Source organism: Eumetopias jubatus, unplaced genomic scaffold (assembly GCF_037043125.1).
Source record: "Eumetopias jubatus isolate StellerSeaLion01/CBP00866 unplaced genomic scaffold, mEumJub1_p1.0 scaffold_13, whole genome shotgun sequence".
NCBI classification, from domain to species: Eukaryota; Metazoa; Chordata; class Mammalia; order Carnivora; family Otariidae; genus Eumetopias; species Eumetopias jubatus.
Genome location: NW_028274819.1, coordinates 20,652,990 through 20,671,600, shown reverse-complemented (window position 1 = coordinate 20,671,600; position 18,611 = coordinate 20,652,990).

Genomic DNA, 18,611 nt, shown 5'->3' with positions numbered 1-18,611 from the left:
AGCTAATCTAACATAAAATATTCCTTATCCATGGAGTGTGCTAATTCGATACTCACTCCTGGCAAAGATAGACATGTAAAAATACAGAAACCTCAACAATACTACTACTTAATGTCCCAATGACTAAGTGGGTTAATCCCTCAAAGACAAGTAGACAATTCTTTTTTTTTTTTAAGATTTTATTTATTTATTTGAGAGAGAGCAAGCATGAACTGAGTGAAGGGCACAGGGAGAAGCAGACTCTCCGCTGAGCAGGGAGCCCAATGCGGGACTTGATTCCAGAACGGGATCATGACCTGAGCTGAAGGCAGAGCTTAACCAACTGAGCCACCCAGGCTCCCCTAAACAATTCTTTTACATGTAAAAGAGGTGGAAACATTTTACATCATTTGAACAGCAAAAGCTAATGCACTTCTATTCTTCTCCATTTGTTGTTTTACTCCCATTTTGCCCAACTCTGCCGTTTATTTGTTGACTTAGCCTTATCCATCATCAACAATCTTAAAGTAGAGCTTTGTTTCAGAGACCCTCAATATAAATATTGCTATAAAAACCAATTTACAAATAAATCAACTATATTTAAGAGAATGTAAGCAATTTTCAAGGTTCCATTGCTACTAAGTTGCATGATTGAGAACTACTATGCCAACAAAGCCAATGTTGTGTGCGTGTACACACATGCGTGTATGTATTTTATCATAAAGCATAAGCCAGAGTTATCATGTTGCTAGATAAGGTTGCTGTTTTCTCTCAGCCAAATTCCCGTTAAAATGCCTAGATCAGATACATGACCAGCTACACAATTTGATGGGCTCCAGTGAAAAATGAAAATATGGGGCCTGTTGTTCAAAAATTATTACTAATTGCAAGATGGTGACAGCAGAGCATTCACGCAAGTGTCAGATCATGCGGGAATGCACAGATCACACATCAAGACGCTGGCTCTGAATACGTAATAGATTTAGATAGAGTGTGGCATTGACAGAGATTATAGACTTGTGTAGACATTTGAGTTGACGTATTAATCAGATTCTGCCAGCAAACAAACCCAAAATCTCAGTGGCTTAACACTACAGTAATTCCTCACTCCATGGTCAATGAGTAAGCAGCGGCTTGCCTAGGCTTACAGGCAAGTGTGCCCTCTACGTCTTCTCTTCTGAAACCAAACTTGAAGGAGCAGCTACCTGGCACATAGTCTCTTTGCGGCCATGGCAAGAGCAAAGGCCAAAACATACAAGTGCCTTTAAGGCCTCTGCTGAGTCACATCCATTCCCCCTTCCAGTAGTAAAATAAAATCACACGACCAAGCTCAAGGTTGGTGCAGTGAGAATGAGAATACTCCTACCATGAAAGTGGGAAGAAGAGTATTTGCTCAACAATCATATAGTCTGCCATGACTGAGATGGTACTCTATTGAGAACCTAATTACTGAATAATCTAGGCACTAGTGTTTGGAGAAGGTTTGGTTCTTTGCTGAGATTCCAGGTTGGCCCCAAATCCTAAAGGCATTGATTGGTTTGTCTGAATATTCTAAAGACGGTTTAAAGGCAGGAATTAGGAGTGAGGGAAAAAATGGGTTTAAGACGGAGAATGTAACCCTAGGACATGTAATTTGTTTCTACTCTCTGAAGCCGAAAAAAGGACCTGAAGAGACAAATGAGTCAAGTGTGGTAAATCTCACAAGAAGGAAAGCCTAGGATTTCATTCATTGACTTAAATGTCTCTAGCCACAGAGTTTGTGGCCCTGCCCGCATACGACTGGAGCTGACAGAAAAACATGAGAAGGGCATGGCAGAGTTAAAGAAGTGCTCAAGAATTAGTGGCCTACACTTCTACCATTTGGCATGACAAGTTACCTATGGCTGCAGGCAGCTGGGGTTTACACTGCATTACCTCCCCAAAGGGGCATCTTCTGGACTAGATCACAACAAAGTTTTGAAGAAACAACTGGAATCAAGGCTAAGGAGAATTAGGGATGAAAGAGCTGAGTCCAGTCAGAGGGACCAAGGGACTAAGAAGGAAGAGTCCACCACAAGAACTATGTAAAAGAACCAACAAATATATGCCCAAAGAAGAACCAGAAGTTGAGCCCTTTCTGCACAAAAGCAAGGTGAGATAGCCATACAGTGTTAGTGTGGCATCAACCTCGAAGAGCAAAGAGCCATCAAAGTGCATAGCCATTACTACTGAGAAAGCGAACCTGACATTAGGTAATGCCCTCTTTCCCCCCTCTCTTCCTTACCGTGACATCAGGGAAGTAAACACAGAAAAGAGGGTGAAGTTTTGTACAGCAAGAAGAGAAAACAGGCTGTTACATAGTCCTTCTCCATTCCAAGTCCTCAGCTAGAACCACAAGTCTAATCTCCTCCTGGGGGAATAGGAGAGCTTTAGGGAACATATGAAGAGAAAAATCTTTCAATAGACCAGACTAAGTCATGGCAGTTGAAATGAGTCTGTTTTAATAACTGAAAGTACTTGCAATGTCCTGATATTGGAAGGAGATGTCATGAACAAGCACACTGTACACCAGGAAAAGGGATCTGTCAGAACAGTTAGTACAGTGAGCTTTCACGGGTTTCTTTTCCTTCACAAAATCCAATCAGTTATGAGACTGTATTTTTAAAAAAGGAGTTTTGGGGGTCAAAATCAATGTTTTGCACAACAATTATAATGTATTTTTCTTTGAAAGACCCCCCCAAAAGGAAAGACAAGAGGACAGGGAAAGATTCCAGCTCCTAGGTAGAAGTTAATCCACTTGCATAGAATAAGAGGAATGAGGTTTGGGGTAGACAGTTCTTTACTAGAATCACACCCACTTCAAATCACAGTTGGCTGTTGATCAGATCAATATTAAAATACTCACGCTCATGAACAATTATTTTCATAGACATTTTAAAGTAGATTCAGTAGCATCTCTGTAAGGCAACATCATTCTCACTTTTGCATTTACTACATTACGCTATCTTGAGTTAGACAGAAAGGGTTGGTAGAATTACAGTTGGTTTGCCAAGAATTCCCTGGGACCTGAATGGGAATGTGTCATTCATGTAAACACCATCCAGCATGCCTTTCTCCACCAAAGACAGTTGAGAACTGTAGCAGCAGGTAGCCACCCCCTCATTCTATCACACAACATACTACTAGTCACTCACTCTTCCTGAAATACACAGCAGTTAGAAACATTAGAGCCACAGAGAGAATGGATTAATGCAGGCTCCCTACAGAAGACATTTTCCCTAGTGGTTTCTCAAACAAGATTGGGAGTAATTTGTAAGAGTCAGCTATGCAATAATACCGCATAACAAAACACCATAAAACCTCAGTGGCTCACGAGGAGCATTTAATTTCCCTTCTTAAAAAGACTGCGAGTTGGTTAAGATGGCTTTGCTTCAGGCCGTAGGTGAGTTTGTGCTGAATGATACTCGATTATCTCTCACAGAAAGCACAGTGGTTTGGTAAGCGATAGGAAGTCTGCCCTCTGGTTCATAACTTGAGGGAAAACCTTAGAAAAACTTGGCATAGAATAATGAAATGAATTGGGAGCTCAATGGGGAAACTGAGGCCTTTATGTTGCTAATTTGTAAAGTTGAGATAAATTATAATTATTTAAAATAACAGCTTTTGCTAATAATAATAGCAGTTTGTGAAATAGTAAGCACTTAATATCTTATTCGGTCATTGATTCCCCATTAAATATTGTACCTGTCTGTAGACCAACACGTACTGACTAAAGAGAGGTCATGCAGTGTAGGGAAAGAGAATGGGTATTGACACTGGGTGTGACTGTTATAATTATTATATAAATATTAGATTGTGTCATTATATTCCTAATGGTGGTCATAGAGATGACATAAGTATGAACAACAGAGCTAGGAAAACCAGGATTTAAATCTGAGTTTAAGACTTGGTACAAATGGAACCTGTGGAAGGATACTTTACCTCACTGACTCTTACCTCACTTATGGATACTGGTAAGATTGAGGGAGGAGGAAGGACAAGAAGGAACAGTCTTTTCTTCCCCACCCAAAGTTCAGGATTGAAAAACAGAATATATACCTGCAGGATATACTGCTGAGTGAAATCAGCCGCTCTCACAGGGACAAATATTATAGGATTCTGCTTATAATGAGGAGTCTCAAGAATCAAATTCATAGAAGTAGAGAATAAAATGGTGGCTGCAGGAGGCAGGTAGGCGGGGGAAGTGGGGAAGTGTTGTTCAATGGGTATGAAGTTTCAATAATGCAGGATGAATACATCGTAGAGATCCACCGTACCACATTGTGCTTAGAGTTCACAACACTCTACTGCCCACTTAAAATTTTGTTCAAAGGATAGATGCCATGCTGTGTTCTTACTACACCCAAAATTTTAAAAAGGTAGAGCAGTAGGCAAGGAAACTTTTTGAAATGCTGAAAATGTTTATTACCTTGATCAGGCAGAGACTATCATGGATGTATCACGTATGTGCAAACTCATTAGACTCTATACATGCAACATGCACATGGGGTTGTTTCTGTATATAAGTCATACATCAATAAAGCTGTTAAAAATGAAAGAATATAGAATTTGGAAGGTAAATATGTGCTTTGTTACTGGCAAAGCTGATTAGAGGAGGCAGTTAATAAGAAGCTCTAATTGACCTGTAAACATTTCTCCCCCAGTGAGACAGATTTACCTGCCCTTCCAGGCTGAACAGCTTTAGTCCTCCCCAGTACCAGCCACTGTTCCTCCAGTGATTCTCCTGGTACCAGCGGTGGACAGCAGTTTGCACCCCACTTGCCTCCAGAAAGTCCAGAAGTATTTCACAACAGCATATTACTTAATCCCAACCTTGAAAATTAACATTTGATGTCATTTCTCATCTCAAACTATGCAGTCAGGTTGTCTGGCATATTTTATCAGAGGTTAGATAATGACTTTAAGGGATAGCATGAACTCCAGGAAGACAATGTCAGCAAAATAAAAATCCCCCCCAAATTTAACATAACCTCCCTCCCCTTATTAAATTTCTAGTGGATATTTATTTATTTATTTTTAATTTTTTTATTATTAACATATAATGTATTATTTGTTTCAGGGGTACAGGTCTGTGATTCATCAGTATTAACACACAGTGCTCACTACAACACAAACCCTCCCCAATGTCCATCACCCAGCTGCCCCATCCTCCTACCACCCTCCCCTCCAGCAACCCTCAGTTTTTTTTCCTAAGGGTCTCTTATATTTTGTCTCCCCCTCTGGTTTCATCTTGTTTCATTTTTTTCCTCTCTTCCCCTATGATCCTCTGCCTTATTTCTTAAATTCTGCATATCATTGAGATCATATGATAATTGTCTTTCTCTGATTGACTTATTTTGCTTAGCATAATACCCTCTAGTTCCCTCCACATTGTTGCAAATGGCAAGATTTCATATTTTGATGGCTGAGTAATATTCCATTGTATATATATACCACATCTTCTTTATCCATTCATCTGTTGATGGGCATCTGGGTTCTTTCCATAGTTTGGCTATTCTGGACATTGCTGCTATAAACATTGGGGTGCAGGTGCCCCTTTGGATCACTACATTTGTATCTTTGTGGTAAATACCCAGTAGTATAATTGCTGGGTTGTAGGCTAGCTCTATTTCCAACTTTTGGGGGAACCTCCATACTGTTTTCCAGAGTGGATGCAAAAAAACTATATGGTAAGATCCAAGTAAATGAAATCCCACATGTATTATAGTCCTTCTGGATTTCTATTCTACCAGTCTCAGGTAAGACACTCACTCACATTTCTAAGTAGAGGGATGCTCCTTCTAGGGTAGTAAACTGGGTGTTTTTTTTTTTTTTTTTACTACAATCGATGCAAGTCTCTTAAAATCACTAAAACAGAGTGAATTTGACTCCCAGTCTCAGAGGTCTTTGACCTTTTTTAAACTCAGTTTTGAAAGAACTGAGAACCTATGAGAAGAAATGCTGTATGTAGGGTTGCCAGAAAAACATTGAGTATCCAATTAAATTTAAATTTCATGTAAATGATGAATAATTGTTTCAGTATAAGTATGTCCCCAATACTGCAAATAAAATACAAAACACCCAGATAAGTTTGAGATTCATATAAACTTTTTAAAAATATGAATATATTCCATTCAAATCTGTAAAAAAAATACGCTATTTATCTGAAATTCATATTTAACTTGGTGTTCTGTATTTTTATTTGCAAAATCTGGTAATCCTACCTGTATACTCTTCACTCCAGAGTCTCCAAATGTTAGCATTTTACTACACTTATTTCATCATTCTCTCTCTCTCAAGAAAAAAAAGTGTAAGTTGAAAACGTGATGTCTCTTTGCCTCCATTAAAAGGATATTCTCTTACATCACCACAGTATAGGAAAATTAGGAATCAGGAAATTAATATTGATTCCATAGTATTATCTAATCTCTAGTCTCTAATCTGTCCCACCAGTGTCCTGTTTCCTGCACTGGATCCAGATAATGCACTTTGTTTAGCTGTCATCTCTAGTGACATGCTCAGCCCGGCAGAGTTTCTCTTTGTCTTTCATGTTTCTTGTCTTTCAGACGTTTCCTTGGCCTTTCATGACCTTGGCATTTTGAAGATTACAGGCCAGTGATTTTGTAGACTCTACCTCCATTTTGGTTTGCATGATGTTTCCTTACGATTAGATTCTGATTATACATTTTTGGCAGGAATCCTACAAAGTTCTGTTATATTTTTCTCAGTGCATCATACCAGGGTGCCTCACTTTTTAAAGAGCATGAAATGATCATAGGAAACACGTTTGTCACGGCAACAGCCTCTATCTACCATATTTAGAAATAGAAGCAAATGCCCATCCCCTAGTTCAGCACTGATATCATCACCACCCAGATATCTGTAAAATTCAAATCCATCTCTTGCTGAAGATCAGAGATTTGCTTCTATCTGAGGCAGGTGGATATGAAGTAAACCTTGCTTTCTTTCTCTCTAAGGTGCTAATCAAGCTGTGTCCCCCATCCCTGATCTGTGAGTGTAAAGTTAATTGACAGAAAGTTCTATTCAAGAGATTAATAGTGGTTCCTACATGTGCTCTGTAAAGGGAAAAACCACACACAAAACAGCAGTCTCCTTGTATGCCCTGTCCACTGTCTTCTTACGCATTTTAGACTTGGAATGGGTGTCATTCACGGACACCTGATCTTCTTAGAGTTGTTCTTCCTTACCCAGGATATCCACAACTCTTTCATGTCCCATTTCCCCATGTGCCCTAAGTTTCTGCCCCACCAGTACTGAACACAGGGCCAAGGTCTGCTCTACCACTTTCAGATAGACAGTTTCAGGCTGGAGCTAAAGTGCATACTACGACTTGGTCTTGCTATGGCCTTACCTGAGCTTAAAAAGCCCCTCTCATGGGAAGGGTTTCCACTTCACTCTTGCCTGAGGTTTTGGTGAAGGATCACTCTCAACAGATTCGGCTGATACTTCTGAGATTTCAACTCCCAAGTGGCACCATGACAATGAATGCTTTGCCATGCTTTCTGGTACCCTGCCCTTCCCCGACTTTTAAATGTTCTCGACTTGACTAATTAAGCTATTTCAATGGCTACCAAAATATTTTCAACATTTTTGCCCACAGCAAGTGAAATATGAATAGACTTCTAATGCTCTCCTCTGTGGACGCCCTCCCTTTGGGGGAACTTCAGTGGGGGATTTTCTCATATTATTTTGTCCCTTTCCTTCTCCCCCACAGTAAGAATTGCTGAATCTGAGGACTTCTGTTCTTTCTTGCTTTTTGCATTGCTTTCTGGCCTCTGTTTTAAAATTATTTTTATTTTCAGGACTTTATTTCTCTCGAGTTCATCCCGTTTCATCCTCCATTTTGAAGAGATGAGATAACGATAATTTGGGATCTGCCAAAAGAATTCACTGTTTAAACAAATATCACCCAAGCTCAACCCTTTGAGATGGAAAAACTCAGAAAGTTCTTCTCCCTGCAGAACAAATCACTCAGGTTTCAGCTTGGTCTATTCTTTCCCATGTTTCATCTTTCCACATTTCCGTAGAGTTTTAACTCCATAAATTTCTTAAACTTACTTCCTCAGTCCACAGAGAGTACTTTATCTTTCCCTAATGATATCTATGTCAACTTAGTGATCATCTCATAGAGCTTGAGCTCATCTACATGGATCCTCCCGTTCCTCCCCTCTCAAATCTCTACATTTCCTTCTTTTTGTGTTTTTAGACAATTCTTCAGAGAATGGTTCCAATAGCTCTTACAGCCTCTACCTACAATTTTAAGAAGATATCTCTGAATGGTTCCTCTAGGACTCATGGCAGGGGGAGATATTGTCCCTCCTGTACTGTTAGATTTGTTTTGATTCTAGCTACGATTTCTTCTCTAAGGACAATTAAAATGTCTGCCCTTTTTCTAGTCCCCTATTAAAAGCAGTTCAACTTGGGCTCATTCTTTTCCCTTTCAAGTGTATTTAGCCTGGCTTCCAATATCTAATTTCCTGAGTAAATCTATCTAGTCTACATATCAATCTTTCTCCTGTGAAAGATCTCTCTTCTTTCAGCTTAATTATGCTATGTGTCCTCCCAATTCCTCCTTGATTTCTGGAGCAAAATGGATTCTTTGGGAGAGTGTTCTAACTACAAACCTTTCTGACCTTCTTTATTGGCTTATTAGCCATTGGGCTTGGAATAAAAATATATGAAGTTGCTTTTCTAAGTTGAACAAAAACAAAAAGGCCAACAGCCTGGTTATAATAAGGGCCTTCATTCCTTTTTATAAAATGTTCCACCCTCCAACAAGTAAAACCACAGTGCAAAACGCTGATATTTTAAATCATATTCAAAGACTATGTAATTAACCTATCTTGAGCCAAGGTGAGACCATTTAGTAAGGGTTTAAATTTTGAGCTATGACAAAGCCTGTGAGTCAAAGAGCTTAGCCCCTCTCCACAGTTCTCTCTGTTGGCTCTAAATGCTGTTCAAAATAACATTAAAAAGGTAGAGCACTTGGGACATGGGATTATTTTAGTCTATGATACCTGGCAGAAACCACTTTCTAGTGCTCTGTGGAAGCTTGGTGTCATATCCTGGCTTGCAGACACAGCTGAATCACCAAATAAAAGTAGCAAAATATTGCTCAATCTTCCCATTCCAAGAGGCCAAACCAAGAGGCCTATATACGAAAATTCTGCTAGTGTGAAATAATTGTGGCAAGTAATAAAAGTATTACTCTTCATTCCAAACTTGAATTTCCTTTGCTCAGGAAGAATCTGCTCCTCAGTACTGCACACAGCACCTGGTTTGCCAATGCCTTGTTGCTTCTCACTGAAGCCCAAGAGGCCTGGCTTCCTGTTAAACATTATCTCTGCATCTACAAAAACTGGACATAATTCATAGCTGTTTCTTAGGCAAGTGGGTGGTTTTGTGTCACCCAGGCACAAACACTAAGACTCAAGTCACCATTCTAGGTTATATCAGCAGCCTTCAAATCTGTGCCAGTTTGCTCCCCGGATGTCAGCTTCTCAAGGCAGCAGACTAAGGCCCAAGATGTAAGTAAATATATAAATACTCCTTTCTTTTCTTCCTAAGAACTGATTGAGAGTTAAGCCCTCTAGTTAATACGCTAAAATGCTAAAAATGCCAGTCTGATTACTGATTAAGCACAAGGGAGGTATACTTTGATACGCAGTCATAATGGGCTTTTTATATTCACCCCAGAACTGTTGAGTCTAACCCACCAGGTCCTTAGCACAGAGGAGAGGCTCAGCTCCCCCACTCCCCAAAAGGAAGAGCATACACACTTAGGTTTGTTGCCAAGATGGACACCTCTGAAGGCAAGCAGAGCCAGATGAAAGTCAGAGGAGGTTAAACTAAGTTTGCTAGGTGCTTGCTTTTGAATTCACCAATCAGATCAGTTGCCTCTCCTCCTTTGGGGAAGATTTGGGAATAAGAAAGGGAGTAAAGAGACACCAGAAATATTCTTCATTTGCCCTCCCAGGATGTGGGGTAGAAAATCTCGCCCATGCATGAAAATATGGCTCTCGGGAAATAGAACTTTTGCCTCAAACAAACATTTGTAATATTGTAACAATAAAGGAAAATATTAGTAGGGAACAATTGTCCCCACTCTTCTTGGGACACTCATTAGCATAACACTACTGATTTCCTTACTTATCTTTTCCCAGGTGAAGGCTAGTTACTTTTCTGATTGTTAGGTTTGTAAGGATCAGCTGGGCCTGAAGAGGTAGGTTGGCTCCTTCCCTCACTAGCTTTTCTCTCATTGTGTATTCTACTTTCTCATCTCTTTTCTCCATGGAATGGACCTGTAGTTTACCTTCCATTTAGGTGGAGTGTATTTACAGGTACACTCGGCTCCATCTAAATCACATTCTCCAACAGCTTCATTAGTCATAAAGCAGACACTGTCACCTCCTGCTGTCAATCCCCTGTGACTGTCCCCAAGTTGCTTCTGAATTCAAGTGGAGAAAAGAGGGGGTATTGTTTATCAGGCCCCTTCAACCCCAACAGGAATGTAGAGAAAATATGTGACAGTGTCTGGCATGGGGCAGGCAATTAATAAATCTGTCTCCCATCTTAAGCTGAAACATCTATCACACAGATTCAAAGACCATTTTTTTTCCCCCACCCCCACCCCCTTGCATATGATTTAAAGGCTATTCAACTGGATAAAAATCAAACTCTTCTCCACTCGTTCTATTATATTTCATGTGACTAGGTTAAAATAACACATTAGTTATCTCTGGCAAACTCCTTGAGTGTTCTTTTTCAAATCTCTCTGTCCATCTACATAATTTGGGCCCAACTGATAATGAGGTTTTGTCAACTCTCACCACTCTGAACAGGCCTGGACAGAAGAAAGGGTGAAGAACAATCAGGCAATATGGAGTAGTTAGTTTCTGTGAGGCCAAAGACAGCTAATGGGACCACGGAAGCACCAAGGAGAGTGGGTTCTTTGTCATAAAATGGGTCAAATTTGTTTTCCATTATGAGTCTGCATTGTGTAAGTCCGTACTGTAGTACTTCTCTGTTCTGTTCACAAAGCTCCTCTCGTTCCTGCTGTGATAAAACAGGAAGGTCTGTTTTCCATGAAAACAGACTGGCTTCTCAGCCTGGAGATATAACACAATGTACATCCCAATTGCGGATGTCCCAATTTGCAGCTTCCATCCCTCTCTGGACAATTCCCAGGGCCATCATTTAATGACCGCCTTCACATGTAAGAAGAGCTATTGTATGGCAAATCTACTTCTGAATAGAGCTGAACAGGAGGAAATAACTCTAAATTACCCCAAATCTATGCAGGTTGGACATTAGTAAGAACTCAAATAATAAAACTCTTGTTGGACATAGATCAAGGTTATGACAGTATAGGATTATCCAGGTCATCCTTAGGAATACATTGACAGAAAATCACTGTGTAGAAAGCGTTAGGCCTGAATAGGGTAACTGTCTGGCCTAGGTTCCATCATTCCCAGTTCCCTAATCATGACAGACATCACTAATTGAGCTCAGAAATCCTACTGAGCCCAGACATGGCCATAGAATCACTCTCAATGTTGTGCTTCAGTGGCATATTACTAATAGATCAGAGTAGACACAGGAGATGAAAAGCTGGCCACCACTATTTCAGGTCTGCAAAGAAGTCTCTGAACTTTCAGATATAGATACTGGCATTCAGCATTTTATTATTAAATATGCTTTCCTTTGATACAATAAAGCACACTTGTGAAACTCCCTTATCCTTTTAGTAGAAACATTCTAAGCAAACTGGACTACCAATAATAAATTTTCTGAAGATAATGAACCCAGAGATCTCTAGCTGAATCCTGCCACACATTGTATCCTAGGAAAAAAGCAGGGGATGGGACAGGGCGGGGGGGGGGTAGGTAGGAGGGATGGGGCAGAGACATTGATATTCTTTTTGTTTGTTTGTTTGTTTATTCATTTGAGACACACAGATACAGAGAGAGAGCGAGCATGAGCAGGGGGAGAGGCAGAGGGAGAGGGAGAAGCAAGCTCCCTGCTGATCCAGGAGCCCGACGCGGGGCTCGATCTCAGGACCCTGGGATCATGACCTGAGCCAAAGGCAGACGTTTAACCATCTGAGCCACCCAGGCGCCCTGAGACATTGATATTCAAAGAAAGATCATCCGATGGAAAAAAAAATCATTACATAATGAGTTAAAATATTTTCATCAGCTGTTATTTCAAATATTTAGTAGAAAAGAGGTACAAGTTTTAAAAACCTTTTAAGGAGGTTTTAGAAAAAATGCAAACAAATAAGATGACAGGTCATTTCAAGCAGGCATATACCAATCACTGATGAACATGGTTAAGAATGAGCAAGCGTGGACTTAAGAAAACTTAGAGAAAATGCAAAATCTACCAACATAATTGTGAGAGATGTTCCAGTCTGGATAGACTGCCCTAGTGGGGATATTGGAATTGTTACATTTTGTGATTCTCCATTTTTATTCTCTTCCAAAGTAATTGTAAATGAAAAAGGATTCATGACATAACAGAGCCATGTAGTAGTCACAGGATAGCTTACTTCTCTCATCCCTGACAAGTTCCTATGAATAAAAGCCACAGGAATGCAGAGGTTCTAGTTAAAGTAATTGGAAAACATAAATATTTTCATGCTTTTCAAGATTTCTATGTTTTAGTTTCTATCACATAAATATATACTCATGCACATACACATATATGTAGCTCTCTGTAGTTTATGACTAATGGCATCAGGCATTGTAAACAACATGGCCTAGAGCCAGAAAGACATAGTTCAAGTCCAATTCTGTCACTTAATTCGTGTGTGACTTTGGGCAAGTTAATTAAACCTTATGGACGTTACTTTGAAGTCTTTTATGATGAGTCTATTCAATACTCTTATGAAGATGCTGAGTGAATTATCTAACCTAGAGTAGTGATTTAGCAAAATAACTCCACTGCTATATTATAAAAAGCAAATAAAGCCAAATCAAATAGATTCACTAAATTTCATTTGTAGTTTATTTCCAAATATAAGACTGATCAAAGCAGTAAGTTGTTACCCCAAAATTCAGAATTTCACCTGGTGAAGGCCACTGGGAGGAAAGGTCTCATAAAATGTACCCTAATATCTCTGGATTGAGCTTTTGCAGGGCAATAAGGAGTTTACCCACTAGTATCTGTTTATGGCATAACCAATATAACACAGTGAATGAAAGTCAAATTGCCTGAGTTCAAACCTCAGCTCTACCTTTTACCAGACATACAACTTTGGGCAAGTTTCTTAACTGCTCTGTGTCAATTTTCTCATCTGTAAAATGGAAGCAATTGTAAGCGTCTACCTTGTGTGGTTGTTCAGAGGATTAAATGATTTAATGAATGAAAGTACTTAGGGCATTGTCTGACATACAGTTCACATCATATAAATGTTAGCTAATAACATTAATGTTTACCAAGCTTGTTCATCTGATGCATATAAAATTCATTCAAGGTAAATACATCCCCTTCCTTACAATAGATTCTATGCTGCACAACTTCCTAGCAATCAATTTACTCAATGAATTATGACATGTAAAGGGTTAAGTTCCCTGACATTTATTTCATATGAATGGGAATAACTATGATTGGAGGCAGACCTACCATTTTTTTCGTCTCCAAAGAAGAGCCCAAATTCTGTGTATGGAATGAAAGAGAAAAATAAATAAAAAGAGAAAGAGAAATTAATCCTGGCAAATGGAGATGAAATGAAAATCCTTCTTTCTTACTTAATCATAATATTCATAAGTACAAAAATGTGGCCAGCTTTTCCATGGCCTGACCATGCATTGTCAGCTTTTTACTCTCTTTCTGCCTCTTCATTCAGTTATGGATAGCACATTTTTTAGTAGCCCTATGTATAAAAGAAATTTCACTCTGATTAAATATCGAACATTAAGATGGTCAGGCATACGTGCAAACAAGGAAGGCCTAAGTCAGTGGGAAATCTGAGCAACAAGGAATGGTCCCAAGGAGGCTATCCATTCCGGAAAAGTGACAGAGACATTTATAAAACTGTCTGAAGATTATAAATCAAATTGAGAACCCAAAGAAATTACTGTATGTTGGATATATAAATATATATAATCACGTATACTCAACAATGATTCATGCCACTAATGGACACAGAAAAGCTAAGTTTCAGATATAAATAATTCTGAGTTTCTCAGACATGATTTTGCCAGGAGACAGGGAGAAAGAATAGAGCTCACTGCTCATTGGTCAAACAAGCATAAAAGAATTGACCGGAACCTGAGGATTTCAGGTATTAAGGTATGCAAAATGACAACTCATGCCTAAGCAGCACTATGCTTTCCCTCCTCAAAGTACTTAGCAAACCTGAACAATAAACCTCTCTAATAGCCCCTACGAAGCAGATTGTGGCATTATCCCATTTTATGGATAAGCATTCTATAGAATGTAGACTTGGGAATCTCCCCAAGGCAAGAGGCAAATTTGTCTTAGAGCTCCATAGGGCTTAAGCAGCTGTGCTGTAATGGAAAGAAGAGTGGACTTGGAGCCTGTGTAAGTTGTGAACTTAAATCTTTTATTTCAGGCTTACCCTCATTTTCTTCAACTGAAAAAATTGTGTATTTGACTCATGTCTCCTAGAGAACACTTCACCATTGAGGAAAGAGAAGCCATATGACTGACCATGTCTAAAACTGTAGCTAGTTTTGCCCATGGTAATTTCAGTTCTACATTTCCTACATTATACCCATATCCCTTTACCTCCCTTACCTGCCATTCTGGTTTCTTCCTCCACGCTACTGTGCCTAAGCTATCAAAGAGATCTACCTATGACATGTCTATCGGTTCATTACTTTCCTGCCCACAAACTTTCCGCCGCTCTTAGGACCAAAACATTCACTGAGCGAAGTACTTTGCATTCTTTACTGTGTGGCATAGAAAGGTTAGAGCAGCAGAAAGAACACTGATTAGTTGATAGGTTCATTCGTTCATTCAAGCAACAATTATTTACTGGATGCCTACAAGTGCCAGGCACTTCTTGGGCACTGGGGATACAACAGTGAATAAAACAGACAATAGTCTCCATCTTCATGGAGCTATAGTCTAATGGGGTAGACAGATAATATACAGATAAAGAGGTAAAATACATAGCATGTTAGATAGTACAAGGATTAAGGAGGAACAAAAAAAGTAGAAAAGGGGGATATGAGGTCATGGGAGGATTATTAAAATTTTAGATAAATTAACCAGAAATAAGCCAACAAGGTAGCATTTGAGCAAAGACCTAGAGAAAATGAGTACCTATTTTGTACCATGCACTTTAAATATAAAACTACCCTGTGAAGGCAGTGTTATTTCCCCACTTTACAGATGAGGAAGTGGTCTAACTATGTCTAGAATTGCTGGATTTATCAGATAATAATACAGCACTCTAGTTAAATTTGAATTTTGGAAAAGTTTATACCATGCAACATTTGAGATACTTAAAAGAAAAAAAAAAGTACTGTTTATCTGGAGTTTCTGGGGCTGATAAATGACTGTGCCTAAAGAGATCAAAGAGATTCTCAGTAATACTAATACTAATAATTTTAAACACTTACAGAGTGCTTCTGTACCAGGCATTGTTCTGTATTAACTCATTTAATGATGACAATAACACTTACTAGCTTAAGTACTATTATTGTTTCCAATTTACAAATGAGGAAACAAAGGCACAGAGTAGCTACCTTGTGATTTTGAATCCTGGAACGGAATTTGGGACTGGAAAAAGACTTTGTCACTTTGCTAAAGATCTAATATTAAATATAGAGCACTTTTTTAGAAAGGATTTTTATTCCTTTTATTTTCATTGTCTCTTAACCTATGTACCATCTAAAAGATGTTTGTATTTTATGTTTATTTTGTGCATCATTTGAACAGTTGCCATTGATTGAGCTATTTTAGTCTTAGATTTCTTATACCCTATCTCTAGTCCTTTTTTGAAAATTAAAATTAAAAAAATATTATTTTTCTCAGTGATGGGCTGGCTGAGTTCAGTGAACAATTCTTGTTTGAGGCTTTTCATGTGGTTGCAGTTAGTGGCAACTGGGGAACTCATCCAAAGGCTTCTTCACTCATATGTGGCATCCGGGCTGGATAGCAAGCATGGCTGGATTCCGGTCAGACATCTCTCTCCACCTGGCCTCTGCTATAGCTTGCTTGGGCTTCCTTACATGACAGGTTTGGGGAAATCAAGTGCTCTAAAGAGATTCTAGCTCCCTGCACTCCCAAGCTACCATTCTAAGAATGCCATCTATTCTTTCAACAAGAATAGATTAGGGTGGTTAAAATACTTGCCCTAAGTCAGTGATAGAGAAGGAATCTGAACTCAAATTTATCTCATTCAAAAGCTAGTCATCTTTGGGGCACCTGGATGGCACAGTCGGTTAAGTGTCTGCCTCTTGGTTTGGGCTCAGGTTGTGATCTCAGGGTTCTGAGATGGAGCCCAGTGCCGAGTTCCCCACTCAGTGTGAGATCTGCTTAGATTCTCTCTCCCTCTGCTCCTCCCCCACTGTGCTCTCTCTCTCTTGCTCTCTCTCTCTCTCTAAAATAAATAAATAGTTCTTTAAAATTAAAAAAAAAAGCTGATCATCTTTTTACTCTCCCATGTTGAAGCCTTCACTTAGGGGTGTCAGGGGCAGAAGATTTTATCCCAGTATAAAATATAATATTTTGTAGTATAGTATAATATTACAGTATTTATCCAGAATAATCTCCATGAGTTTTCTTTCCCATGTATATCATCATATATATATATGACATATATATATAAGCTTTTTAACATGCCTTCAATTACTGTACAACCTATCTAATGCATAACATCTTTTCCTCAAGAACATTCAAGAAAATAACTAATTAAGGAGGAAAAAGACTTTGCCTATAAATCAACCTCAATCACAAATCATCCTCGCTAAATACTTTTCTTTATCTTCTCATTACAGTGTTGATCTGTAGATGACAAATCAGACAAGAATTCAGATGCATAAATTTTATCAAGGAAAATATTAGCTGACAGAGAAGGAAAATATTTTAGATTCTCTCTTAGAATCTGAGCTTACTTCCCTATGGATAAAGATTCCAGGGTGGAAGGAATATGGCCCTTGATCTTTGACACCAGTTAAGAATTTAGGCAGTGATGAAGAAGAAGGGAGTATAGTTACTTTCTGGCCTTGATTCTACTTCATTTAAGATTGAGTTCAGGCATTTGTAAGACATGGATAGATAACATAATCTATGTATGCAAAGTCCATCTTATTTAACAATGGTATGAAAATGTAAAAACTTGCAGGATCTGCCTTTGTGGCATGGTCCCCTAGGTCCTTGGAATGCTACTGAAAAGCATCTACAGAAGGCAGAGGCCAAACTTATACAGGTGTAGATAAGAAGTGTGGTTGTGTGCTCAGACATACATGGGGAACACAGAAATGCAGGCGGAGCAGACCCTTACAAGGTAGGATGGGCCCAAACTGTAGTCTCTCTGCATGCCCTGATAGGGAGCATTGGTTTCACCCTGTAGGCAAGCTACAGTCACTGAAGTCTCTGAGCAGGGAAACTTCCTCATTCTCCCCCTTGTCCTGTGATTTAGAATAATAACTGAATCATCTGTACTAAGGAAGGATTGAGCAGGTAGGTCACAAAATCTCTTTCAGTGTTATTTTTCTTCTCTGTGAGATAAAAGAAATCTCATGGGGTTCCTTTTATAAATGCAGATGATCCCCAACTTAATGAAGGTTTGACTTAGGATCTTTCAACTTTATGATGGTGCAAAGGCGATACACATTCAGTAGAAACTGAACTTATAATTTTGAATTTTGATCTTTTTCTGGGCCAGTGACATGCACTATGATCCTCTCTCATGATGTTGGGCAGGGCAGCCGTTGCAGCTCCCAGACAGCCATGGGATCAGAAGGGTAAACAATCGAACACTCTTAAGCACCCTGTACCCATACGGCCATTCTCTGGTTCACTTTCACTGTGGTATTCAATAAATTACATGAGCTATTCAATACTTCATTATAAAATAGGCTCTGGGAAGAAAAATAAATAAATAAAATAGGCTTTGTGTTAAATGATTTTGCCCAACCACAGGCTAATATGTGTTCCGAGCACATTTCAGGTAGTCTTGGCTAGGCTGTTATGTTTCGTAGATTAAGGTGTACTAAATGCCTTTCAGCTTGTATTTTCAACTCATGATGGGTTTATTAGGACATAACCCCACTGTAAATCAAGGAAGACCTGTTTATTTATAGAGAAAGAGCCACGACCTCCTTTTAAATGCCCAATATTCTTTGCGGCACCAACAAAAATAAGCTGTAATTAAGTCCCTACACAGCTTTCCTAAAGAATCATAGGAATTAGGCAATGGGCCTGCATGATTCAGCACATGTTTCACTGGATGCATTATTCCATGTCTTTCCTTAATGCAATATAAAATAAAATGGAAAGCTAATTGGGAGATTTGGCAAGTTCTTTCCATCTCTCTCAATCAAGAAAGAGTAAGCAACATCCAAAATAGACTTAAACAATAGCAAGGAACATTCTTTTTTCCAGCAGGGACATTT